General features: G+C 36.1%; 1 protein-coding gene and 1 long non-coding RNA gene across 2 annotated transcripts in view; both read left to right on the forward strand.

Moving 5' to 3' along the window:
- LOC132159554 (uncharacterized) overlaps positions 1–12,357 on the forward strand; it is a 1,375,546-nt gene that overhangs the window by 114,511 nt on the left and 1,248,678 nt on the right. The window lies entirely within an intron of this gene.
- LOC132159592 (uncharacterized) lies at positions 1,312–2,803 on the forward strand. The gene is made up of 2 exons (XR_009437882.1): positions 1,312–1,368; positions 2,256–2,803. It is a non-coding gene; the product is annotated as an uncharacterized LOC132159592 (long non-coding RNA).

The following is a 12,357-nucleotide window of genomic DNA, read 5'->3' on the forward strand; positions in this document are numbered from 1 at the left end:
GATTGTGTAAACTTGAGTTGAATCTAGTATCCTCAAATCCTGACTAGGAACTGGTTTATAGTTCTGAAATATATTTTTCATGCTTCTGCTGGTGTATTAGTGTGCTAGATGACATTTAGTTATGATGCATTTAACTCACACATAAACTTAACATGGATCTGATTCATTGTCTTTTCTCTCTCTGTCTTCAGTCTGTGTGAATGCAGTATTAAAGAGAAACAGCGTCTCATCCTGACTTCAGCTCTGAAATCAAACCCATCACACTTGAGAGAACTGGACCTGAGTGAGAATAAACTAGGAGACTCTGGAGTGAAACACCTCTGTGATCTACTGATGATCCCACAATTCAAGCTGGAAATAATTCAGTTAGTATCATTACACTGTGCAGCAATTACAGTGTGATTTAAATTTACTATTTATTAAGACAACAGGGCACAAGTTACTTTATTTATTTTTATTTTATTTAACCTTTATTTAACCAGGAAAGGTCTCATTGAGTTACAATAACTCTTCTCCCAGGGAGCCCTGGCCAAGACAGGTCCAGATCTCTCAGGTGTGAAAGGTTTGAACAGAGAGCTGGACCTGAGTGGGAATAAAATAAAAAACTCAGGAGTGAATCACTTATGTGAACTACTGAAGGATTCATGCTGTAAACTGGAGAGACTGAGCTAAAGATCATGCTCAGAAAGGTTTAAAATAATTTCAACATTGCAATTTAACTGTAACAGTTTTACTCAATATCTCACAAAGAGTCTGACTTTACATAAAATTTGTGGAAAATAATTGCTGTTGTGTTTTATTAATTGATAAAAGCAGGGTCTGTTATAAACACCTGACAGGTACCAAACACATGGCGGGTGATAATTTCATTACTGATCAGCTTTAAATGTGCAGTGGGGGCACAAAGGGAACATCACTAACAGTCATGAATAAATGTGTAACTACAAGACACTTTAATAAAAATGATGAGGCCACAGAGTGAGCAACAGCAGGGTAACAGTATCAGCCAAATTGCTGAAGTATATGCGGCTCAAACCAGATGAGTGTAAGAAGAGAAAAAAAAAGGCAATTAGTTTAATGCAAGAAATGATGCTTGTGAACTAATGAAATTGTAACAATAACAGAAAATGACATTGATAAATTGCTGAAGAATGAATGTGTTCCTGCAGAATCTTCTTTCTCTGACACTTCGACTGTGCTTTTATTTTGATCAATTATGTATAATTTGTTAATTTTTAAATTATAAATGATATGAGCCATAAAATCCTGATTTATTAAATATGACCTAAAACATAAAACATGAAAAAATTTAAGCTGTGAAATTAACAGAACAAGAAAATACACCGTCAGATAAGGAATTCTCTGAAGGTTGTCCATTTACTATAATACAGTAAATCAATGTTCATGGTGGTAATTTTGGTGAGATATTGCTAAACAGCAATTAAGAAATAGAAACAATGCCAAACTTACAGCTGCTACAGCTTCAAATAGCACTGCTTTAATAAATCTAAAGTAATTTTGCTCCCTGTTGTATATTGCTTTTTAAAAATGATTACTTATCAGGGCCGTCGCTAGTGGGAACAGAACGGAAACAGGGAATCACCCCCAGTGATCTCAACCATCTGTCTGAAGGAGGCCAGCCTGAAAGAAAAAGACGCTCAGGACAGTTGACAGGCCACAGCTGTATGTCGTCATGAAAGCTGATCATTTTTACAAGTTTTAGGCCTTAACACTTGCCAATTTAAACATCCAACAGAGTTTAAAGCATTCAAACACAAGACGCGGAAAAGTGAACTGAGCAGCTGGTTACTCGTGTGCTGTGTTCACAAGCAGAGAGCCGTGTCTCAGCAACACTGAACTGAGTTCTACTCTGCAGAGTTCTCCTCGAAGCTCCTCCTGCACCTGAAAGAACAAATACAAATCACAGTTGTGTAGACAAACAGAAAAGGATGTGAAAGAGCCCTATTCAGCACCAGCGGTGTTCTGGTGTTCAGGGCTCATTCAAAACTCTTTAACACTTAATTTGCCTCTTTTTGCTCTTGTACCAACAAAAACATACAAAATATTCCAAAATACCCATCTTGGAAAGTATTAAAAAAAACTGGCGGTTATGTCTTAAGTGAAAGTAAACAGTTGAGAAAGAAATCAGATGTGTAATGGATGCATTCATTGTCTCTTAAAGTAACCAAGAGGGTTAGTAATAAAAACATACGTGTACATGAGTAATGGTGAATGCTTTATTGTATTTTTTACAGGTGAAACTGAGGAGGGAGAAGAGGCTAATGAGCTTGCAAAAAAAGTGGATTAGTAAGAATACAAGTGTATAGTATAAGATTGTCATTATCAAATGACAAACTGAAAGTCTAAGATGAAAATTAAGATAACATGTGCTACATGTAAACAGATTCCAATCAGTGATTTATAATAGAGTCATTTTAAAGATCACTGGTCCTGTGACATTTTATATTTCTTTATACCATTGTTTTATTTTATATTTATGTATGTTTTATATTACATTCCTCTAACATTTCATATACATGTGTAAGTTCTGTATGTATCTGTCTCAGGAGTAACATGTCTCTGTACATAAGACAGAGCTTTGACTGATGTAAGAGTTGTGGATGAATCTGTTCTCTCACACAAGCACAGATTAATCTTTATTAGTTATAATTTATGTAGCATATTATGTGCTTTCAGTCATATTGTCTCATGTGTTTTGTTTAGTGATTGTAATCTTCTCTTGTATTGTATTGGAATGTGTTGGCCTATTATAACTATACAAATAAAAAACTTGAGCATTTTATTTTGTTTGAAGAGTTTATTAGTTCAATAGCCATCTATCAGTATTATTGGAGATACACAGGGCTCAAATTGAGGGGGGTGCGGGGCAATCCACCTGCCGCTCAAGTGGCCATGCCCTTAATTATGCAAAACGTTAAGGCTTAATGTAATTTAAATGGATGAGTTATAAAAATTCACCCCCCCCCCCCGTAGTTGTCATGAAGGGAAAAATTAGCTAGACCAAAATCATTTTTTGAACCAGGCTGTAAACGTTTTTCACTGCTGTAAAGTTGTGCATTTTAACATGGGGAGTCTATGGGATTGACTTCCTCTTGGAGCCAGCCTCAAGTGGCCAGTCGATGAATTGAACAGTATTAGTCACTTCTTTGTTGGCTTCACGAGAGAGAGAGCGTTTTTTCACAAGAGGTTGCCATTTGATATCAACACAGTGTTTCGTTCCTTGAACAAATCGAGTGAGCCAGTGATCCAGCTGTCCATTCGGATGGACTCACTGCCAGTGTCCCAATGTGCACACTATCCTTGCTAAATTCTATGTGATATTAGTAATTTTCAATACTATATGGGGCAGATGGTATGCACATTGGGACGCATGGACTTGTTTTGTTTCTAATTGAATCAGCTGCTTTGAATGAATCATTTGATTTGAATGATTCGATTAATAATTTATTATAACATGGACTTGCTGCTACCTACTGGTGGTTTCATCATCATTATGTATTCATGACAGGCCTAAACCAGACAAGGTGCCAGGACTAGCAGCACAAAAACACAGCAAAATATCGACCAAAATTCCTCCATTTCTGGCACCAGAAGGAAAAAAGCTTTTAAATAATAGTTAATTTTATAAGGCTAATCTTTCACTAAATAAAAACCTTTTTAAAAATTAAAAAAAAAATGTTGTAATCATTATGTAAAATTAGCTACAGGAACAGGGTTTTTTTGGTTCACAGGAAAATGGATAAACCACTCAGAATTAGTTTTCCCCTTGTGGGCAGCCATGACACGCCCCTTTCTGATTGTTCAACCAAATATGAACTTATAAAGTTATATTCCTAAGGCTACAGTTATATCATTAAGAAAAAATAGCACTGTAGCTGGTAATCCCTTGCATAAGCAAACATGCATGATTCAATGACCTCATTTGCCAAAATTGCATTGAGAAAAGAAATCTGGACACTCAAGAAATGTTGAGTGCTGTGTAACAATAATTATAGGACAAACGTAAAAGTGAAAGAACTTTCACTTTTGATGCACTTTAAACAACTCTTTCACGTCTCTGAAAAGACTTCAGACAGATCCCAACTTCAGGATCCGCCATCTTGCCTGACAGCTACAGCCGGTCTCCATAGAAATCCATGTTAAAACGGGGTAAAAAAGACTGAATTGAAACCGTTTTTATCAATATAACTAAATATAAATACACTTTGAGGGTTAAGCTGTGGTGTTGTTGGCTGCCACAGTAACTGTAATAAGCTAAATAATTTATTTTGTATATCAGAAAATTTACTACCTGAAACCAACAATAAATATTTTTTTCTTCCTATTAGATTGTGATTTATTAACGTCTACACCTACTCCAACTCTAAACTTACCCTTACAGTGATTCAGATACATTAAATGTTGTTCAACGTGAGAAAAAGAATGCAATATTGACGTGTGTATGCGCATTAAGCCTTGGTAGGAAAATCTGATGGCTTTGGATAAAATGTCAGGACACATGCACACCTTGCAGCGCTTAACTTATACTGAGTGTAAAATAATACAATTATGTTAAAATGTCTTAACCCTCTACTGCATAGCGTTGCTCTCAGGCAACGGAAAGTGTTTTTAAGTTTACTTTCCAGTACATGTTTCTTTAAATAATTGCAACCAATCAAAATGGTCAAATGATTGCTATAGAATGGTCCAATAAGGTGTGGGAGTCACTATCAAGCATCATTTGAAGGCAGGACTTCCTTTTCTGACATGTGGTCACAGGAGCACATGGTGTGAGAAGAAGGTAAGATTATTTGCTTCAGTAATCTTATTTACAATGACATGAACTGTATGCATGCATGAAGGTGTAGAGAAGCCTTCAAGTTTTATTAACTTTTTTTTAATTTAGCATGTTTAGAAATTCAGTTTTTCTTCTTGTTGCCTCAGGGCAACGTTATGCGATAAGGGGTACTTTTTATGGAGGTCTTTGCTGACAATGTGTTTGGATGTTATCACACATCATTACATGTTATTTGTGCACAATATGGTAAAATAATAATAATAATAATAATTAAATTGTACTTTTACAGGCTAGTGTTCAGTGCAATAGCAATGCTAATGGTAGATATGTGTCTTTCTTGAAGGCCAAAATCAGTGTTTTTGCTTTTTCTGCACTGATGTTTACAGGGAAGAAAAGAGGCCGGCCCAGTGGTGGCATTTCAAATGAGTATGAGGCAAAGAAGATGAGACAGGGATTAGGGATGGGATGATATGAAAATTTAATATCACGATTATAGTGACTCAAATTATCACGATTATCAATATTATCACGGTTTTGTTGAAACGAGATAAAAGTGTTCAAAAATAGTTGATGCTCACACTGAAAACATTTCAGCAAGTTTTATATTTAATAATCAACAAACAACTAATAAAACAAGCAACTCTATGCACTTAATTTAAAGAAAGATTAAATTCTGTGGCATTTCCGTCCTTACAATGAAAAGTGTAGAAGCATAGAAAAGCATAGAAAAGTCACTGACTTTCGCCATTCCTTCTCGAAAAAAAAAACAAAAAAACATTGTGCGCTGCGCTTGCGTCAGACTGTAGCTGGCTGGACATGATTTAATAGCGAGTTATTAAAACCGCGATAATCAAACACGGTTTTAATGATAATTCATTTTTAAACGATATTACTAACCTTCAGCACATTTTATCACGGTTATCGATAAAACCGGTTATCGTCCCATCCCTAACAGGGATTCACTGCTCCAATCCCAGTCCCAGATGTGCGGATGGATGCTACAGGCCACTGGATCATCATGGATGAGAAGAAGGGGAGGTGCAGAGTTCCAGGCTGCAAAGGCACTCCAAAAGCTAAATGCAGGAAGTGTAACACCCACCTCTGCTTTACAAGCACTTCCAACTGCTTCTTGAAGTTTCACACAGAGTGAGAAAGTTAACTGTTCAAACAGGTTCTACAGTGTTTGAAAAAAGAACACTACCTCTGTTTGATGGATTGACAAATAAGTTTTAGTCCGATTAAATACTTTTTACTTGCTAAGACATATTTGAAGTGTTTTTAAAAGGAAAATTACCACTGTTTGATTAGTGTAAATGGACCAAATGCTCCAATTAAATATTTGAAACCCATTATTAATTGAAAAGAGTGCCAGTTCCCTCTTGATTTTCCTAATAAACGTTGAGACAATATTACATTTTTCTCTGTGATTTACTACCTATACTGCATAGCGTTGCCCTGAGGCAACAAAAGAAAATCTGCTAAGGGGGTGGGTTTTTAAAAATTTTTTTTGTTAATCTGTTATCTTAAATCATCAAGAAAATAAGATTACATTTTTTTTATGCAAAAACATAATTCATGCATTAGAGAGTTAATAATTATTTGTTAATAAATAACCTATATTTATGTACTCAATCATGTTACACCAACTTGTAAATAATGTTTAAGAAAAAAAAATCATGTTTTGGCTATAGTATATTATTATGTGTGTTGATGTGTTGCATTTTAATGCTGTATTATATAATTACACCTGGTCACCAAATAATGACAGTTGTAATCTTGGCCTAACCTAAGTCCCTAGTCTTTGGCCTAACACATCCTTCTGACTCTGATAGTAGCTATTGAGAAGCCTTTAACAATCGCTCAACAGTTAACCTGAAACATGTAGCCAGGATTGTACTGGTGAGGAAATTTTCCCACATACAGGTGCATCTCAATAAATTTGAATGTTGTGGAAAACTTCATTTATTTCAGTAATTCAACTCAAATTGTGAAACTTGTGTATTAAATAAATTCAGTGAACACAGACTGAAGTAGTTTAAGTTTTTGGTTCTTTTAATTGTGATAATTTTGGCTCACATTTAACAAAAACCCACCAATTCCCTATCTCAACAAATTATAATACTTCATAAGACCAATAATAATAAATAAATAAATCGTTTTTGTAAATTGTTGGCTTTCTGGAAAGTATGTTAATTTACTGTACATGTACTCAATACTTGGTAGGGGCTCTTTTTGCTTTAATTACTGCCTCAATTCGGTGTGGCATGGAGGTGATCAGTTTGTGGCACTGCTGAGGTGGTATGGAAGCTCAAGTTTATTTGACAGTGGCCTTCAGCTCATCTGCATTGTTTGTTCTCTTGTTTCTCATTTTACTCTTGACAATACCCCATAGATTCTCTCTGGGGTTCAGGTCTGGTGAGTTTGCTGGTCAGTCAAATACACCAACACCATGGTCATTTAACCAACTTTTGGTGCTTTTGTTATTGTGGGCAGGTGGCAAATCCACCTGGAAAATGAAATCAGCATCTTCAAAAAGCTGCTCCAAAATCTCTTGGTAAACGGGTGCAGTGACTTTGGTTTTCAAAAAACACAATGGACCAACACCAGCAGATGACATTGCACCCCAAATCATCACAGACTGTGGAAATGTAACACTGGACTTCAAGCAACCTGGGCTTGAGCTTCTCCACCCTTCCTCCAGACTCTAGGACCTTGGTTTCCAAATGAAATACAAAACTTGCTCTCTTCTGAAAAGAGGACTTTGGACCACTGGGCAACAGTCCAGTTCTTCTTCTCCTTAGCCCAGCTAAGATGCCTCTGACATTGCCTGAGGTTCAGGAGATGCTTAACAAGAGGAATATGACAACTGTAGCCAAATTCATTGATACGTCTGTGTGTGGTGGCTCTTGATGCCTTGACCCCAGCCTCAGTTCATTCCTTATGAAATTCACTCAAATTCTTGAATCGATTTTGCTTGGCAATCCTCATAAGGCTGCGATTCTCTCGGTTGGTTGTGCATCATTTTCTTCCACACTTTTTCCTTCCACTCAACTTTCTGTCAACATGCTTGGATACAGCACTCTGTGAACAGCCAGCTTCTTTGGCAATGAATGTTTGTGTCTTACCCTCCCTTTGAAGGGTGTCAATGGTTGTCTTCTGGACAACTGTCAGATCAGCAGTCTTCCCCATGATTGTGTAGCCTAGTGAACCAAACTGAGAGACTATTTTGAAGGTTAAGGAAAACTTTGCAACTTTTCAATGACATTTTAATTTATTGAGATGCACCTGTTTGATTAAACATGAAACCATGCATATTTTGAAGTTATTTGCCATAAATATCTTATAATTATAGCTTATGATTCCTGTCAAATTGGGTGGTCCCAATTTAGTGGATATTGGGACTTATTCACTTTTTTAAATCTATTATTTATTAATTTGTTTAAACAGCATTGACTGATGAGAGCTGTTTTTGTTAATATAGTCCTAGTCAAACACCGTTACAAGTAAGATGTACTGTAGTAGTTGAAATTTTAAATTCACTAAAATTAGACCCAGAAAACCTACCAAAAATCTGGCAGAACATTGAGATATCACAATAATAGAGTCATTGAAAATGTATTCATTCATTCATTCATTCATTCATTCAATGTAAATTTCTGCATGTTACATATTTACTCAAGGAGATGGCAACAAGTGACTGTGTTTTGCTGTGCCTCACTCTCAACTGTCTCCTCCGAACCATCTGTCGGTTTAAGACTAAACTGATGAAAAATGTCCTCATATTTTATATTATGTATGACCGAAACTCATACCAATGCTCAGTTGCTTTAAAATAAGACTTTATCATTCAATTCAAAACAGCAAAATCTCACAAATATTGATTTGCAGCCCTGGATAGGTCTATTGCTGTTAGTTGTTTAACCCTTTTGTGCCCAATTTCATTTATTGTTATTATGCATACAACTTTCATTGTACCCATCAACAAATGCAAACTCCACACTAAATGCAATTAAAACTAAATTATAAAATAAATAAAGTGTCAATCTAGTATATAATTAGACATAACAGACTTAATTAGCAATATTAGCATCCCCCCCCCCCCCCAACTTATTAAATCACTATCACTAGAATTGAAATGTTTTCTCTCAAAAAAAGGTAAAATATATGACAGCTTTTATTTAGCAATACATCTGTGAAATTCTGTGAGAAATACTGTGAGATTCATACACTCATATAACATATAATCTTAAAAATCTGGAAAAAAAAAAATTCACATTTTGGGGTGGGGTGTTTTTTTATGTTGTCAGATTTTTTTTTCTGTGTTTTTTTAATTTAGTTTAAAAACTTTATTTAGTTTTTAATTTCATTCACTTTGAATTGCAATGATTAAATGTGGATCAAGTGTTTTAACAAAGATTCTGTGCTCACTGGTTGCAAGTCATAAGGATAAGATCTTTGTTCTCAGTTCCTGTGGTTTATTTTCAACATCTTGTGTTCACTGGTTTTATAGACCTGTCTGAACAAGATAAACGGAACCACTCCCTGATTTCCAAACTCACAAATGAAGTAAATTGAAAAACAGATTTGTACACAGTAATACAAACAGCAGATCTTCAGGTTTATATATTGTACTGCATAAAATCAAAATGTAAAACATGTTTTAATCTGTTCCCCTAGCGTCAGCAATATCTGTCATCATCAGCAAATGACTCCCTTCTGCAGCCAGCCTCGAGCGGCCAGTCGATGAATTACAGCTTTAGTCACTTCCTTATTGGCTTCACAGGAGAGAGCGGGAGGTTGCCGCTTTGAGTAGCATTGTAGCGGGTTTTGTTGTAAAAACCTGGCAACCCTGCGCAAAGGAGAGTGTGGGCTCGTGATGGCAAGCAAAAAAAAGATAAAGGCGGTTAGGAGAAGTTAACAAGAAAAAAAAAGCTAACAGTTACATCAGGTTACCTTTGCCCGTTATGCCGCGTTCCAGGCAACCCGTGTTTTTCCAACCTTCTACCTGTGAAAGTGCACTGGAACAGCAGTGGAAAACCCGTGACTTCCTACCCGTGAACTTGTACTAGATCGATGTACTCCCAGATCCGAGCTCTGACGTCACACAGCTCACGAAAGGATGCAGTGATTATGCAAGTGGTACATGTTGAAAAAACGATTTTAGGACAATATAACATTGCAATAAAATTATTAATCTTGCTACAATTGCTTGTGCTCAGGAAGTTTGGCATTACTTGCCTGGACACTATAAAGTCGTGAGTCGTGGTTTGAAGTTTTCAGTTACGGGCTCAAAAACCTGCCTGGAATACAGCATAAAAACCCATATTGATATAAGGTCCAAGCATCCACTGCCATTTATCACTTTGCAGTGTCTGACATGATTATTCCAGTCATCCATAAAGAGACAGCAGCGGTTCTACAACGTGTCACATTTGAGTCTAGTCACCTTTATTTATTCATTGAATTGAGAGCCATTAAGTTTGAAAAAAAATGTAGAGTAATGGAAGTAGATATAAGGTGATTAGTATGATACAGTATGACACACACATACACACACACACACACACACACACACACACAGACAGATGAATTCTGGTAAGAAAATTGTGTTGGTTTTAATGGAAACTACCATGGTGCCTTTTGGTCTCTACTGGTATGGTCACCTTCTTTTTGCTGGGTTTTGTTAAAGCCACTAAATCCTTATGTAATGTGCCCCAAAACACTACAGGAAACCATTATTTAATGGTTTTAATGGTTAAATTTTGATGGTTTGTAGGGGTATTGGTAGTGGAAATCATTCACATTTCTGTGAAGGTTTCTATTGTTTATGTCATCAGGGTCACCATGGGTTTTGTGATATTATTTGGCATAAATGCGATAGGATTGCTGTAATTTTGTGAGATAGTAGTGACTGGATTGTTGATCACACAGCTGTAGGTATTGTTATCTTGATATTCCAGCTCCAGAGGTAGAGAGAGACTGATGCTGAGATCAGACACACTGATGCTGGACAATAAACTGTTTCCTTTGTACCAGGAGAGAGTCACATGACTCAAATTGAACACTGAACACACCAAGGAACAAGATAATGAGGAGGATTATGATGGTGATGATGATGATGGACACTGAGGAGTGTATCTGGTGATAACAGGAACAGGCACAGGAGCTGGAGAAAAAAAAAAGAAATCTAAGAATAAGTGACAGTAAAAAGGGTGTTCTGAGAGTGAACGAACCTCCCTCCGTCGCTGACCCCATCTCATCTGTCTCAGCGCCTAGAGATCAAAATGTAATATATATGTAGCTAAATGTAAACGTAAACCTAAATATTTTGATAATTTAATAATTTAAAAGATTTTGGCTTAAGTGCTAACACTAAGGCCATAAATAGCCTACATTTATTATGCTACTCACCAATCAGAGGGAAAAAACAAACAGAACAAAACAAGCGCGTGAATCATTTTCTTCAACCTGTGTGAGATCGGTTCAGTGGCTGATGAGTTCTGGAAAAAGAAATGATGTCGATTACATGAAACACGACAAAATGGCATGATAATAGTGTTTGTGGCCAAGATAACCTGCTGGGAGACAAGCAGATCTTCAAAAAAAAAAAAAAAATCATCAGCCGATCAGAAAAAAAAAAAAAAAAACTTTATTCAGTCTGCGTGCTTCCGTGAAGTTTGGCTTCATACCCTTTAACCTTTTAGAACAACAAATGCATACCAATGCATGAATTTTGCTTGATGAAAATCTAATCTAACTGTTTATGGATTCACTACATTGTTTTATAATGTAGCCTATCTGTTTTGAGTGGAAGGAAAGTGTTTGTTTTGATGGAAAATAATCTCTTGTTTTTGCACATAAATCAACCGCACACATGCAAAAGGAGCGAGACGTTTGTCCACTCAACAGAAGCCACATTCATCTGAGTCAGTTTTCCACTTAACTGATGTGAATTAAACCACAGCAGGTTTCACTCTGACTCAGAAACTGAACTGCTAGAGCCTCAAAAGCATTCAGTGCAAACTTTAGTAATTGTTTTTATTCCTAAAGTAAAGCTGTTTTGAGGGGATGAGATTCATGTAAGAAGGCTTTCATACACACTACACGCTCAAACAAATAGTTCACACTTTCTCTATCTCTCTCTCTCTCTCTCTCTCTCTCTCTCTCTCTCTCTCTCTCTCTCTCTCTCTCTCTCTCTCGAATGTCTTCTCTTCATCTGGATTCCCTTTTCTTTTATATAAACACACTATTATGTGAGTGAACTTGAGAAACAACTGATAAGATAATGTGGATGTTTATAACCCAAGGCCATATCCTGCAGAGTTGAAAGTTTCTCTCTTACCCAATGCAAAGTGACCCTTGATGTTGTTTAATAAAAAAAAATAAAAAAATAAAAAATAAATAAATAAAAAACTGGTGTGCTGTCACCATCCCGTATACGGGACGCGTAAATTCACTTCAATATATTACAATTATATCCTAATCTATTCATGACAAACTATATATCGTTGGAAAGGTCTAAGACTCCTAAATATATATTTGACCACGTTTTGTTGTTA

Source organism: Carassius carassius, chromosome 16, assembly GCF_963082965.1.
Source record: "Carassius carassius chromosome 16, fCarCar2.1, whole genome shotgun sequence".
In the NCBI taxonomy this organism is placed as follows: domain Eukaryota; kingdom Metazoa; phylum Chordata; class Actinopteri; order Cypriniformes; family Cyprinidae; genus Carassius; species Carassius carassius.